Source organism: Papaver somniferum, chromosome 10 (genome assembly GCF_003573695.1).
Source record: "Papaver somniferum cultivar HN1 chromosome 10, ASM357369v1, whole genome shotgun sequence".
NCBI classification, from domain to species: Eukaryota; Viridiplantae; Streptophyta; class Magnoliopsida; order Ranunculales; family Papaveraceae; genus Papaver; species Papaver somniferum.
The window spans coordinates 161,878,843-161,894,896 of record NC_039367.1 but is presented as its reverse complement, the minus strand read 5'-3'; the positions used below and the strand labels follow the sequence as shown (position 1 = coordinate 161,894,896).

The following is a 16,054-nucleotide window of genomic DNA, read 5'->3' as shown; positions in this document are numbered from 1 at the left end:
AAACCTTATTGTGTTGTTGATTTTTCACATGTGCCATGGACTTTCTTTATATGTTTCCTAATTTGGCCCTCTGCTTGGAATTCATCTTAGCTCGCTTTTTCGTGTTTAACTTGGGGTTAAGGCATATACACTGTTGCTCCTTGTTGAGTGATGCATCTAAAAACAATATGTTTTCTTTTTCTTACGAGATTGTGCAATTTAAAACATAAGAGCCACTTGAAATGTAACTAAACTAGAAAATGAGATCATCCCATGCAGGGACGTTTCAATCAGAAATGAATAAATATGTATCTTATTCAAAATGATGTTTAAGAATTAATAAGCTGCGAACACCAAAAAAACTTCGCTAGTATATAGTTAAGACGAATTTGGTGCATTGCAGAGCACAAACTGTAGTGGAAGTTCCAAAACTTAAAGAGGATTTAGCCAAGAATTATGTATGCTGATCACTAGAGTACTACAAAACACATAGTACCAACTAAAACATGTAGTACAATAATTATATAGGATCATTAATTGTAAAAATCAATTACTTACCCGATTTCGAAACCACACAGGAAATAGTTTTTGATGCCTCTGTAGCAAGTTGTCATTTGATTCTGCTTTCAGCACATTCAAATGTTCACTGTATTGGCAAAGATAAATAAGAAAACTTTTTGATGCTAATGAAAATATTTAGTGTACAACAGAATAACAATAATTATTACAAGATAGGATGAGGCACTTACTACATATATGGTTTCACCTCGTCACAATTATTGAGTATATACCAATGTATATGTTCTCGTTCTTCTAGAGTCAGTGATTTTATAGCTTTTGTACCGAAGGGACGGACATCCTGAGCGAAAACAGACAGCTTTCCCTTGCGTCGTTGACTATCATCTGAATTATCATCATTTCGTTCTGGGCGATTAAATTTAGTTTCAATCCCACGTAAATACAATGAGAAAAATGTCAAAGCTTCATTAATAATGTATGCTTCCGCTATTGAACCCTCTGGTCGTGCTTTATTCTTCACGTAACGCTTAAGTGTTCCAAGGTACCTATATAAACAACAACTCTTAAAACTATGTGATTTTTCTATGAACAACAAAAAGGTACTTGCACTAGAAGAAAACACAAGCATATGAAATAAACACGTAATGAGAGTTAAGAGCACCTTTCGATAGGATACATCCAACTATAACCAACTGGACCAACAAGTTTAGCTTCTCGGGGTAAGTGAATAGCCAAATGAACGATGACATCAAAAAATGCCGGTGGAAATATTCTTTCCAACTTACAAAGAATCAAAACTATACCTTTTTCCATTTCTTCCAAGTGACTCACATCAGTTTCTTCGCACATAAATCATGAAAGAAACTACTCAACATTTGGATTGCGAGCCAGTACTAGATTAAGGACATTTTTTAATGATTTTTATCAAGAAAATCATTAAAAAAATGTCATCTCAGACCAGTACTAGATTAAGGTCATCTCAGATCGAGTTGGTAACTTCATGGTGCTGTCCACATCAATCGAATAACGTCTGCTGAAATCGCATAGGTTTATCTAGCCTAAATCACACAGCAGGATCCCCAGAGCTCGCAGCGAGACCAGATAAGAATAGGCTTCGGAAGCATTCAGCGCGTACCATCATCTTGGACAGCATACTAGAAGAGGATAAGCCTCATATTTCTATCCCTGATCTTCATAAATAAATTCATTTTGATCTCATCCTATAATTTACACATGCTTATAGGAATACATGAGACTTATCAATGTCCATATGCTGCTTCCTGCTTAGTGCTTACCGCTATAATCCAAGCCTCTTAGCTTGCTGAATATACTAGGAGCTAATGACCCAGTAGCATGTTTATATACCTTGATTCCGTCGTTAACGTATACATGCCTTTTTCACATATATGGTTCAGCTTCGCCAAACATTCATGAGTACCGTCACATGGTAGTTGTCCATGCACAAAGAGGGTTTTCTGAACTAAAAGCTTGTTCTCTGGATTTTTCACTTGATATTTTTAATGATTTTTAGGGAAAACTTGCAGCATCCTCTTTCATATGTTGAACTTGGTCTTCGCACTGCTTGATTTTATCATCCTTCGTTGCAAGGAGTGCAAAGAGTTCTTCTATCCTCATCAGAAAGTCTGCGGTTACGTTGTCTTTTTAATTTCCTCTTCAGAACTTCGTCATAAATTTCATTTCATCAGGTGTGACCTCTGCCACAATGCCTTGCTCATGCATCTCGACCATTTTGTCCTGAACATGTAAGTTGATTTTGTCAATAGAAAACAATCATTTTTTTTTAAAACCTGGACCAAACTACATTATCCATAGTTAAGAAAACATTATAAACCATTGCATAGGTGTAAAAAAGGATGAGTCCATTCACCAGTTTTTCTAGATATACAGAGAATTTATCCCTTCAACTTGCTGCACATAATGCGCAATTTGAATCAAGATTGGATCGAGAGTACAGTGTCAGAAACATTCTTTATTTTCAAACTAACATAGATCCCCCAAAGTAGCATAGATCCAAAGACCAGCACATTTTGGCCTTCTTAGATCCCCAAAACTAGCATGTTTACTATTAAACTTAAGTATGGTCTTTTTATATATGTTTTCTATACACATCTTCCTGTTTGTCACACTGTTTTCTTAACTAATGGAGCGTGAAATGAATTTCACAACTACAGAAGATAATGATCTTTGCAGGGGTTATCTTGTTTGCTTAGAAGAAACTACAATGGAAGAGAGCACATCAGTATTCTGGGATCGCGTTCTTCAATTTTTTGTCAGCTCAAATGGTAATGATCAAGGAAGAACGACACAATGTCTATCAGAAAGGTTCGGGGACATACGGTTTTGTTGTTCACGATATAAAAAAATATTGAGGGGATTCAACATGGATCATGAAGCTGCAACTTTTGGATATGTTGCATCTGTAGGGCGAGAATTCAAATTCACGGAGGCTTATGAAATTATCAATGGAAATGTTTTGGGTTTGTATTAAACTTGCATTAAGGAAATAATAAGTTCTCTATTGATTATGATTATGAGAAACACTAGTGCAAACTGAATTCCAACTGGGCAGCTATCAAATTTTCCTGTCATCCACTTAAAATTTACCAAATTTTATTTTGTTCTACAGAACCTCATAGCTAAAGAAATTTTGTTTTAGTCCCCTCCATAAAGTAACTCATATATTGAGTATCTCTTATGTTGTTAAAACAAGACAGGAGAAAATAATAATAATTGGTGAGCAAAGCATTACAGGAAAAAATCTACTACAAACTAAAACATTCGTATATCTCAATAAAAGATATAAGAACTACAATAAAAACGCATTTAGTTTCTTAGGTTCTGACGTGAACCATTAGAAGCATGTCATTTGAAACTTAACAAGATTCAAAGACTAAGAGCTTCATACTGGAGGTGTCACTATCATTGGTCAGTGCAGTTCAAGGAAGCACCTTTTAGTCCACTAAAAACATGTAAAGCTGGGTACCGGTATCGGATCACTCGAAACATATTATAGTGTCTGGCATCTTCTCAAATTACAAATTACAGCTAGATTACAAATACAGTTCTTATGTATCTGATAAACTTGATGGATGAACAGATTACAAAAAAAAAAAAAAAAAAATCCCCAAAGCTCATGCTTGAAACAAATATTCTTGTCATGGTACCAAATTATAATCCTAACAAACAGAAAAGTATGGAAAACATGAAATTACGGGAAAAAAAACACACCATATCTTGAAAACCAACTAGACATTCATTGACATTACTGAAAATTTTTAAAAGACACGACACTTATAAAATACTAAACAAACTAACAATCCAGAGACACTCACTTAACAAACTGAAAAGGAACACTTTTAAGCATCCACCTAAGCCAAACTCTTAATAAACTTCAAAGGTTGTGATTCTAGGAAAATAAAAACTAAGCATCTTCCTGAATAGGATTCAAGTCTGCAGCAACACTTGGGTTACGAGCCAGTACTTTATTAAGGACGTTTTGTCGAAAACTTGCAGCATCCTCTTTCATCTGTTGAACTTGGTCTTCGCACTGCTTGATTTTATCATCCTTGGTTGCAAGGAGTGCAAAGAGTTCTTCCATCTCCTCATCAGAAAGCCCGCGGTTACGGTGTCTTTTTGATTTCCTCTGCAGAACTTCGTCGTATATTTCATTTTCATCAGGTGTACCTCCTGCTACAATGCCTTGCTCATGCATCTCAACCATTTTGTCCTAAACATGTAAGTTGATTTTGTCAATATAAAAAATTCATTTTTTCAAAACCTGGACTAGACTACCTTCTCCACAGTTTAGAAAACATTTTAAACCACTGCATATTTATAAATAAAGTGCACAAAGAATCTGTAATTAGAAATGTAATCCGCAGTTGATTCGACATACATACTGAACGTGAGCTGTTTCAGATATCCAAACACGCTGATCCTCTTTGATATGCATGTGAGTATCGTAAAACGTTTGTATTTTGGCAGCTTGCACACCCAAAAGTTTTTTCTGGAAGAAGAAGAGAAAATATCAACAAAGAACAACATAGTTACATTTTACACATTACTGATTTTTAATCAGAAATACCTTCTCTAAGCGCACTTGAAACGCCCGAGAACCCCCACAGTGGTTGTACTCGACTTGCTTCCGGTTGTTCGTCCCTGCTGCGGACCGCTTCTGAAATTTGAATACAGAGTTAAAATAAATATGCATAACCTATAATTTATAAATAAGAAAACAAATTAAGAACCAATTGCTTAACCTTAAATTTCATTGAAGAAAAATGATTACATAACCATAACCAATTCTCTTGTGAGACGTTCTCGAATGACTTCGAGCGAGCTTCTTCAATAGTTTTGCACTTTTTGAAGTGCGCTGACATTTGAGTCCTATAGTTGCTGTACCTTCGAGCCATACAATCATTTAGGTATTTCTTGATAGAAGGCCGCGTAGTGTCCAGTTCGAACTTTTCCTATAATAACATAATAAATTTTGACAGGTGGATCAAAAAAAGATCTCAAAACACATTTTTGGAAGAGTTCTGCCTACCTTGGCACGTTCAATTAGAACAACCCTATCTTGCTCAGGAATTTTCTTCCAAGAGGTATGTTGCATCGGAGCAAAGTCACGAACAATTATGCCACATTTTGTAGATAATTTGCATCTATTTGTGGAGATTGGTTCCCCCACTATATCTGAGAATTTGATGGACATTTTTCCATGTTGGGTGAACCAATCATCCAGATCTATGCCACGTGATCGTCCACGGACATTCCGTTTCCCCAATGCAGATACTCCAATTATAAAAACAACAATGAATATATTTGAAATCATTGCGGACATCTCAAGAAAAAACTAATTGCATCTCGGTATCAACTGTAATCATTTGCCGATATGGTTTTTCTAATTAGTAAACTTTACCAGCATCATTTGGAGCACCCAAACGTTCCAAACGTTGTTCCATTATGTCTTAGTAGTGTGTAAACCTGATTATTAAGGAGAAATACAAGATCATAAGAACACTTAAAAACACACACACATATATATATATATTTAAAGATTTGAATCAAACACAAAGAAACTATCCATGTAAAAAAGAGAAATCACACGATGAGAAATTTTGTTTCTCATTGAGATAAACAATCAAGCTTTAGAATCTACTAATGAATCGAGAAAATTAAAGGGTTAAACAACAATCTGGAAAGAACAATACCGACTTTCAGAGGTGATGTATATGAACTTTGTGAGTCGAAGTCAATGATCCGAGGGCTTTATTTATAGATGAGAAAAATGGAGTACTGAGCGGGAAGGATCCCGCCAAAAGGAAGTTTTCTTTTGATCTGCATCCCGCCAAAATTTGAGAAGTTATCCTAATTCAAAACAACCCACTAAAATAAGTGTCTCTTTGATGGTTACAACCGCATCAGAGATTTTTTTCGTTCATCCATATCTTCCTGAAGTTTTTTTTTTCTTTACACGTTATGGTGGGGTAGAAGAAGCAACCTATGGGATGTATCCATTAGCTCATGGTTAATGAATATATTCCATCACAAGCTAGTGGTTCTGCTAGGTGTTTTATGAGTATGAGAAACTAAGAACAACACAGACCTGAGGAAGACTCGAAGTTGATGGTAAAGGGATTTGTCTCTTCCGTTGTAGAAGGAGAGAAAAATGGAACTTGTATTTATACAGTGATGTTTACATATTTAAGATGAGTCAAGAAATAAAAACTAAATAATCTAGTTCCCTAAAACACAAAAATTCTATACTAATTTTTACATATATAGCTGAAAACTAAATAATCTAGTTCCCTAAAATACAAAAATTCTATACTAATTTTTACATATATAGCTGAAATCAATGTCTTCTATAATAATCTTCGGTCACAGCTAGCTCATCTCCATTGACTTTTGGTACAACTATTTAGTTGGCTTTTGTAGGCAGACTATTTGATGCATATATCTCCCAAGATAAATGCTTTATCTTTTGCATTTAAAACAAAATTGATATTGCATGTGTGGAATTTTCTCACATGCAACTGTGGATCTTAACAGGTGGTTCAAGTTAATTTGGGTGGCGAGAAATCAGCCATGAAATTGAGGTGCGGCTGTTGAAATTTAGTGGTCGAAGGAGAAATTAAATGTAGTATTAGAATGTGTATGGGATTAGGATAGGTATGTTTTCCCCGATTCGAATTGAGCTATAAAGGCTCGTACCAAGTTGCCGACTTTGCAGCACTAGAGCATACGAAATGTCTGGATGCAAGAGTATCCTGGAGAAAAATAAATAAGCAAAAGCTTGTCTATTTATATTTCCTAATTAGTCTATAAAATAAGCATTCATGTTTCTATAGAATTCGTATTTGCATGAAACCGAACTTACATACGAATTATAGCTATTCGAGTGACTATTATATCGAAGAAGCTTGAGATTAACGATTAGGGACATCTTTGGACGGTAGATATTTGATTTAAGACTGTCATGCGGATCAAGGAAAGTGTGTTTTCTTTGTAACGACTAAATAACTATGAATCATGAAGCTCCGGGAGGGTTCTGACTTCAAACTTTGCATGATACATCATCGAAATCTATAAATATGAAGCTCAATATCGATTTGAACTTCAAATTCGGTATAACGACAAACAAACTATGAATCATGAAACTTTGGCAGGGTTCTGACTTAAACTTGGCCTGCTACATCATCGAAATAGATTGAGTCGATTCGAACTTCAAATATGATGCAACGACATAGAAACTATAAACCAAGAAGCTCCGGGAGGGTCTGACTTCAAGTTAATTTAGTGGCGAGAAATCATCCATGAAATTGAGGTGCTGTTGTTTAAATCGAGTGGTCGACAGAGAAATTATAGGATTAGGATAGGTGGGTTTTCTCCGATTCGAATTCCCATAGCAAATGGAGCTATAAAAGCTCATACCAAGTTGCGGACTTTGCAACACTATACGAAATGTTTGGATGCCATAGTATTCTGGAAAAAAAAATAAGCAAAACATGTGGATTTAGATTTCCTAGTTTGTCTACATATTAAGCATTTAGATTTCCTAATTTGTCTACATATTAAGCATTTAGATTTCCTAATTTGTCTACATATTAAGCATTTAGATCGTTGTTAGATTATCCACTATTTTGTGAACCATTGTATGCCTCGTGTCATCTCCGATTAGCCAAATTATCTATATTGTATTTGTAAATATATTATTAAATTAGAAAATCTACTTTTTTTTTATATCTGGTTGATTAAAATGTACACCAGAGGTCTATCTCTAGCAATTGAACCAGTGTATGCCTCGTCTGATCTCCGATTAACAAAAATATCTATGCCGGATCCCTAAATACAACATTAGACCAGAAATCTGCCTTATTTAATATACAGTTGATAAGAATGTAGACCATAGGTCTATCTCTAGCAATGTGAACCATCGTATTCCTCATCACTCCGATCACCCGAAATATCTTTAATGGATCTCTAAATATACTATTGAACTGCAAGATCTGCTAATTTCCATATTTGGTTGATCAGAATATCCACCAGAGGTTTATCTCTAACAATGTGAACCAGAGTACGTCTAGGAATAAAATCGACCCCGCTAGATCAGCAAATTACTTATTAATCCATATTTATGCATCTTATATCCAAATCTTGTTCGATATAAGTTCGATCTCAGAAACTTATATTTACTATTCAACGGGACAATCTTCAGTTTGTTGTATGTCAAATACATCTTCAGACGGGTGTTCATCCTCGAATATCAGAATTTTGTTTGTTATCATTTCGTTATCTGAAACTCAAGATTTATTACTTACTAAAATAATATCGATTGGTTCGTTGTGGAATTTCGAATTCGAATTAGAAAATCGGAAACTCGAGATTTATTTCTATTTCATCAATCTCATTCTCAAAATGGATTCCCTAATAAAATCAGATCGACCTTGTTATTCAAAACATATATATTATTCCTACACATGTCCAGCTCAATATGATAATCTCCTCATAACACAAGTTTGCATTATTACCTCGATAGTCTATAATACAATTGGATTTGTGTCTCATAAACTGATTAGTGAATTGAAATCTACCTTTTTTCACTTAAAAACGGATTCTCAATCAGAAATTAGATCAGATCACGTAGGTCAAAATAAAAATCTGCATACGAGTCTCTGATCTTAATATAATGTCACAGTCTTGTTCCTTATAAACCTTTTTTGTCATCTAGTAACAACCCCCAAATAACTGGACTAGGTCCCAAACTAGCCAGGTTATTATGGGTAGGGGTGTCATGTCAATGGAAGAATATCTGTCGGATATTTGGAAATCCGTATTTGATAGGTTAAGCGCTATTGGATATATTCGATAATCGATAATATCCTATAGCATATCAAAATCAAATATTGATTCCGATATGCTAAGCTATCAGATATCGGATATTTGATATCCGATAATATCCTATAGGATATCAAAATCAGATATCGTTTCTGATATGCTAAGCTATCAAATATCGGATATTTATACGATAATATCCGGTTCCAATAAAAATGTTAAAAACTCTATAAAACATGTTCATAATTGAAATTTAAGTTCAATTTGTCAAACATTTCATATTGGATATCAAATATAGTTAGGGTAAATTACAAATCAGTCCTTGTTTTATCGGATATCTAATATTAACAATTCTGATGGAGCCTAATCCGATTCCGATATACTAAGGAAGAAATATCCGATAGAATATCCGATCTGATATTCGATAAAACGGATAAAATATTATAGGATCGCGAATATTCGGAAACGGATTCCGGATATCGGACAAATATTGACGGGCCTAATCATGGGCTCTTAAATTTTGCATCTAAAATCTATTGGCGCTTCATTTTTGTGCAAACCGAACTTCCCTCCCAATCAACCCGCCTAAAATTTCACCACGTATCAGAAAATCTACTTTTATGCCAGCTCTAGAAGAAAATCCCTAAATCTTCCCATTTATCTCTCACACGTCTCAACGTGTTGTGTGTTCTGCCTCAAGAAATTCCTCAAAACCCTCGTACTCCCATTATGGGTTTCCCGAAGATGAAACTCTTTCTCAAATTTCTCCATCTCTTTTTCTACATCAAGCAGGTAAAATATTTCTCCGCTTCTGTTTCTAAAGTTGGTTCTCGTTTTCGACATGACTCTCCATCACAGTTATGAATTGGACTCCAGATGGTTGTCGTAGGTATATAACTGAACTACTTGATAAGTTGATTTGTTTTCTGTTGATTTGTTTTCTCTCTTTGTATATCTAATTGTTAATCAATGTATGAATTTGACAGGCTATTGTATTATGTATAACTTTCAGCCGTACCTTCATGTCCAAGCACGAGGATGCACATTGGGAAAGGCATGGTCCATATAAAATTTTTATTTGGTGTATGTGTGTTCAGGGAAAACATTAGAAAGTTGGTAAAGGATGGTTACATTATTCATAAGCCAACAGTGATTCACTCTAGATCTCGTGCTTGTCGTATGAATGAAGCCAAGGCCAAGGGTCGTCACTCTGGTTATGTTAATTTAACAATCTAATTCCATTGTTGGTGTTATCGTGTAAATGTTAGCTTTGTTATTTATTTCTTTAATTCAATGACTGGTTCATATTATGTGTTGTAGAGAGGTAGCAATGGGTCAATTTGTTAGTTTCTCTGTGAACAGGTAAGAGGAAGGGTACCAGAGAATCTAGGTTGCCTACCAAGGTTATCTGGATGAGGAGAATGCGTGTCCTCAGGAGGTTGCTCCGTAAGTACAGGGAGGCAAAGAAGATTGACAAGCACATGTACCATGATATGTACTTGAGGGTAAAGGGTAATGTGTTCAAGAACAGGTGTGTATTCATGGAAAGTATTCACAAACCCAAGGCATAGAAGGCCAGAGAGAAGACTTTGTCTGACCAGTTTGAGGCTAAGCGTGCTAAGAACAAGGATAGCAGAGAAAGGAAGCATGCTTGGAGGGAGGAGCGTTTGGAAGCGGTAAGATACTGATAAACTTGTTGATTTTCATTTTTCAATTTTTATTATAAATTCGGACACTATGTGTGTATCTTTGTTCCTGGCTTGATTACTTCTTGGGTAATGTTAACTATGTATGCATGTCATACATGTTAAGAACATAAAAATCAGTAGTTAACTAATTGGACTTTTAGTGAATTCTGCATAGAATTGATTAAGATATACATGTATGGAATAGCAATATTAGATATATATGTAGGGAATAGCAATTTTAGTCTTGCCATTTCATTATTTACTGCACTGTGTCAGAACTGCAGTGTAATTTTAAAAGACATTCTAGGTCAAGTTAAGTCTAGAGAGTAGAAGCACTAAGATTCTATCGTTGAGTCTTGAATCCTTGTTATTTCCTCGAGTTGATCTCTACAAGTTGGTATAATATGCAACAGGGACCCGTCGATAAAGTGGCAGCACCCACACCTGCACCTCAAGCAGCTACCGGGTAAGAGTTTCTTCTTATTCTTGTTTCCTTTTTCTCTTGCATTCAGTTACTTTTGAAAAATTCTAAGATCATTGTACTGATAGTCGTCCTCTTTTCACCTTGATCTTGTTTGTAGGGCACCAAAGAAATCCAAGAAATGAGCAAACTGTTCAGAAGTAATATCATTGATCAGTACGTAGAACTAGCGTTTTATTATAATAGTGAACTTTTTTTCTTGCGGAAAAGAAACCTCTGTGTTCTGGTTCCTTATATTTTTGGATGGTATTAAACTTGTTTAATTATCACACTTGTTTCTTTTGTTTTCCTTTTATTGATTTTCTTTTTTCATGTTGCATTCTTAATGTTTTTTCATTTGATTTTGAGAAGTAGAAGTGCCAAAAAAATTGCTGAAGATCAAGCTGTGTCGAGTAAGTTCTCTGATAATTCCTATATGTGCTCCCCTTGCACCATTTTTTCTTAACACGACTCTTCCTAAGATTGCTTTCCATCTGAGTTTGACGTGTTTATTTCTTATGGTCTTTTTTCTGGCAGGGGAGCCGTGAAATATTTAGCTTATGCTGTTACATGTCGTGCCAGTAAAAATGTCATTTCACCTCTAGTTCAGTGCACAGCCCATGTGTCCTGGCATGTTAAGCTCAATTGCAACTTTAATGGAGAGTGAAGACCCCAATCACAAATTTCAATTATTGAATGAACTACATGCAGTGGAAGTGTGGAACATGGTTGTTCAGCATTATAATCCGAATAAGATCACCCAGATTTTCAATTTGAGTTACAAGCTTTTTACTCTGTGCTCCTATAAGTAAGTACTGCATCTTCACACTATTGTTACGTATAGTTTGTTTTTTCTGAAAATTGTAGCATGGATACAAACATAAAAATCCTTGTTGCTGTCTTTGATGCTACATTTTATAATGATTTTCTTATGGATGCTGGACCTATAGGAAATGTACAATCAGAGAAAGATATACAAAGAATACAGCTGTTGAGTATTGGTTATTCATGCAGCTGTTGCTGCACCTTCGAAAATCTGAAGCCACTTAGTTTTATGTTATCGGTTATATATAGGTGCTAGAAGTACTCTTCAATAACTTCAATAGCTTCGACACAAGTGAGCAGTTAGAACTTAGAAGTTATTAATCCATTGTGAATGTAATAAGAGATTGGAGAGTTGTGTTGGATTGTAAACAAAAACTATCTGTATAAATGAAAATATTTTTCAATGGATCTTTCGGAGACGAACATAATTGTGTGCATAAACATAATATTATGACAATTTTTCTCTTCACATAAATAAAGTATTTGGAGACGAAAGATCCGCTTACATTTTATTTTTTTGGAGGCAAACTTTTTGGTCTCAGAATTTATTTGCTGGCGAAAGGTTTTTTTTATAAAACTGTTTTCATGGACAAATTTATTATTCTTAAAAACTGCTTATTTTGGATCGAAATTCTTAGTTTAGAAAATCATTAGTTATGAGACGAAAACTTTTGTCGACTGAAATTATTTCTATCGGCCAATGAATTAGTCTCTAAAACATTTATTTCAAGACAACATATGTTCTCGCTATTTTCTTTATTTGTAGGCGAATTATTTGGTCCATAAATTCATTATTTTTTGGCCGAATTTTTTTTTTTCGAAAACCACTTTCAAAAACAATAATATTAGTCATTAAAAGGTTGCTTGGGAGATGAAAATATTTGTAGCTACGGTATGTAATAAAAACAAAACATTTGGTCGGCATAATTTATTATTGAAACGAATATCAGTTGTCATTAAAACAATTTATTGAGGAAGTTTTTCCCTCGCCAAAAATAATTCTAATGAGATAATTTTTCGCCATTCACTTTATTTTTGGAGACAAATTATAGTAGTTGTTGAAAGAGTTGTACAATAACAAAAAATTTGGCGTCATTAAAATAATTTCTTATGACCATTAAACGTTTCCACGACGATGATTAGCTGACGAAAAAAAATCGCCCCAGATCCTTTTTGACGACAAAATAAGGTGGTTTTGTGAAGAAAATATTTGTCACTAAATGCCCATTTTCTTGTAGTGGGCGATTGATTATTTTTCTATTGAAGTTGCCCCATGTGGTCTTATGTTCATCTTTTTTAATTACTCCTGTGTTGTTTGTTGGGTTGCATGGACGCTCCGTTTTTTGAGTCGTGTCAGCGTCCGACTCATGTCGCACGCGTCATGTTTGGACGCACCGATGACTCGGATTTAAAGCATTTTTTTCGCTTTCATTTAAACTTCTTCCTTTATTTTTACTATTATTAACTAAATAAAGAAAGACAAACATTTAGATCAATCATTTAAGTCTTTATTAGGGTTTTCTAATTGGAAATGACATCCCATATACCCTTGGTTGGGCATGTGTTGTTCTAACAATGCATTTTGATTGTGCCATGTGTTTAATAGTGATTGATTGCTTGACCTTCGGCGTGTATAAACAAACAATCTCTCATTTTTTTTTGAAATTTATACACATGTAGCAATATTTTCTAATTTGTAGGATCGAAACACTTGACTTTGCTGTATAAATACATAATTGTATATATATAAATAATATATAAATAAAATATGTATAAAAGTGTCTGCGTACTAGTTTTTTGGAATTTTGTAGTGTCCGCATCCGCGTCGGGTCGTGTCTGAGTCTACGCGTCCGCGTCTGTGCAACCCAGATTGTTTGCCTTTGAAAGCGTGTTCATCTCTTGAAGGCTGTAATTTTCATTGATAAATATGGTTCCTATTAACGCTGCACAGGAACCGTCCCGTCCCATGGAACCGTCCCGGAACCGCAAGAACCGTACCGGTACCGTCCCGGAACCGCGGTCAGATGGGACAGGTACAAGTACCAAAACTGGTACCGTGCCATAGGGAGGTACGAGTAACGGTTCTATGCTATTCCCGTCCCGTCCCGTAGTACCGAGGATCTCTATCCGTTGAAATTAGGGTTAAATCCTAGCCGTTGATAGTAGGGGTTATACCCTTTATCCATCGTATTCTCCTCATTTCCTGTTCCCTCTCTCAGCGGCTCATCCTTAGGTTTTCATTTTCCTCTCAGAGAAGAGAAGAGAAGAGGCCATCGTCGATGCACCAGTCCATCTTCTAAGTTCTAATCATCGATTGATCATCACCATCTTTTAAGTTCTAATCATCGATTCATCATCACCATCTACTAAGTTCTAATCATCGATTCGTTTTTTATTTACTGCAAGTCTGCAAGACTGCAACTGCAAGTCTGCAACAGGTAATAATAGTTAGGGTTTCTGCTTTTGTCTTGTTATGGGAGTAGGCTTCTTGAATTGAATGAGAATTTGGATTATGATAGCCATGTGTTCGTAAGAAGACCTCAAGGTTTTGTTGTTGGATTTTTAAATCGATTGGTTATGAGAAATCAAAATTTGTTGTTACAAATGCTTAAACTTAGTTGTGAGATTATTTTGGTTGTATCTTTTTAATTGTGATATATTGAGCCAACCCATGTTCTATTCATTGTAAAATTTCATTATGTTTGATGTAGTAGCATTTTTCAGGAATTTGCGGTTCAATTAGTAGGTGTAGTACTGTTTTTTTAAATGGAAGATACAATGAAGAATCTTACAAAAATAATGATATCATTTGATTCATGATATTATAGTATAGGGTTTAATTTAGTAGGAATTCAATCCATTTCATTCGTGTTGATGCATATCAGTTGAGCTCTCATCCGTTTTTGTGCCTTACTATGTCCATGTCTACCTCTGTCACATATAGTTCGATTGACCAACTAAATCTGTGTCGCATAACATAACTACCTTTGTCCCTTTTTTTCATTTCAGATGGATGCAAATACAACTCAAAGTCGAGCTGCAACTGAAGTTGGTTCCTCTATTTACCCTACATTTGTACCTGCACCTTCTGCTGACGCTCAGTAAGCTGCACAAGGAGATCCAACTGAAGATAGAACTACTGTCGGTGATGCATATAATTACAGTCAGGAAAGGTGTAGAATGGCTCTTGCTATGTTTATCATTCTTGATGAGGTGCCATTCAGAATGGTTGAAGGTGAAGGGTTTAGGGCCTTAATGCAAGTGTTGGTGCCTAGATTCAAAGTCCCGAGTCGTATGACCATTTATAGGGATTTTTCAAAGCTGGTTGCGAAGACTCATTAAGAGGTCTTGGATGTTTGATGCTTGGAGATGAAGTTCGTTTCTTGTTGAAGCAAATTTATGGAAGTGGTCAAGTGCCAAAGCCGAACTGCCGAAGTGTTGTTTTATTGCTTTGCTTTCTGTTTTTTCTACTTAAGTGTTAAACATTTGAATTGAACTTAGAACTTTGAAGATATGTATTCAGGTCAAATTCCAAATGCATTTTAAACTTATGCGTATTAAGTATGGATTCAGGTGTTAACAGTTGAAGTGGTTGAACTTAGAACTTTGAAGATTTTTTTGCATCGTTTTTTTCTTATAATTTTACATATGCTACAGGTAAAGAACCGGTCCCGTCCCGTTCCCGTACCGAGTTAAACAGGTACAGGTCCCATCCCGTCCCGTACTGCACAGGTACAGGTACAAATACAAGGTACAAGTACCGGTCATAGGGAGGTACAGGTACTGAGTTAGGCAAAAACCCGTACCGTCCCGTCCCATGTGCAGCCCTAGTTCCTATATTTAACAATGATTTCTCATGATTATATTTTAGTTGAAATTTCAGAACATATTCTGGCTATATTGATGGTGTTGTTCATGTCACTTGCCTGAATTTTCCAATTTATGAATTTTCAGCAAGTAATCATGGAAGGTGACTTTGGAGATGAATTTTTCTTTTTGACGAAAAACACATGGGTGATTGCTCTCTGATTGATGATGGATGCTTCCACTTGGGAATCCATAGAATATTTCTAATATGTAGTGAAAGTCAGAGAAAAATATCTACGAAATGGCAAAGCTCGGATCTTAAGAAGCGATCTTAAGCAATGTCGCACCAATGATAATGGGTAATATGGGTAATTCAAAAACGAAAACCGTTTTATTTTCTATTGTAGGTGTAAATAATCTA

At 35.3% G+C, this 16,054-nt stretch overlaps 2 long non-coding RNA genes across 2 annotated transcripts; both read left to right on the top strand.

Annotated features, from left to right (window-relative positions):
• Positions 1-1,336: 1,336 nt before the first annotated feature.
• LOC113317752 lies at positions 1,337-3,107 on the top strand. The gene is made up of 2 exons (XR_003343979.1): positions 1,337-2,261; positions 2,710-3,107. It is a non-coding gene; the product is annotated as an uncharacterized LOC113317752 (long non-coding RNA).
• Positions 3,108-10,405: 7,298 nt separating this feature from the next.
• Positions 10,406-11,227, top strand: LOC113317166. Its single transcript, XR_003343300.1, has 3 exons — positions 10,406-10,529; positions 10,955-11,007; positions 11,123-11,227. It is a non-coding gene; the product is annotated as an uncharacterized LOC113317166 (long non-coding RNA).
• The last annotated feature ends 4,827 nt before the right edge of the window (positions 11,228-16,054 follow it).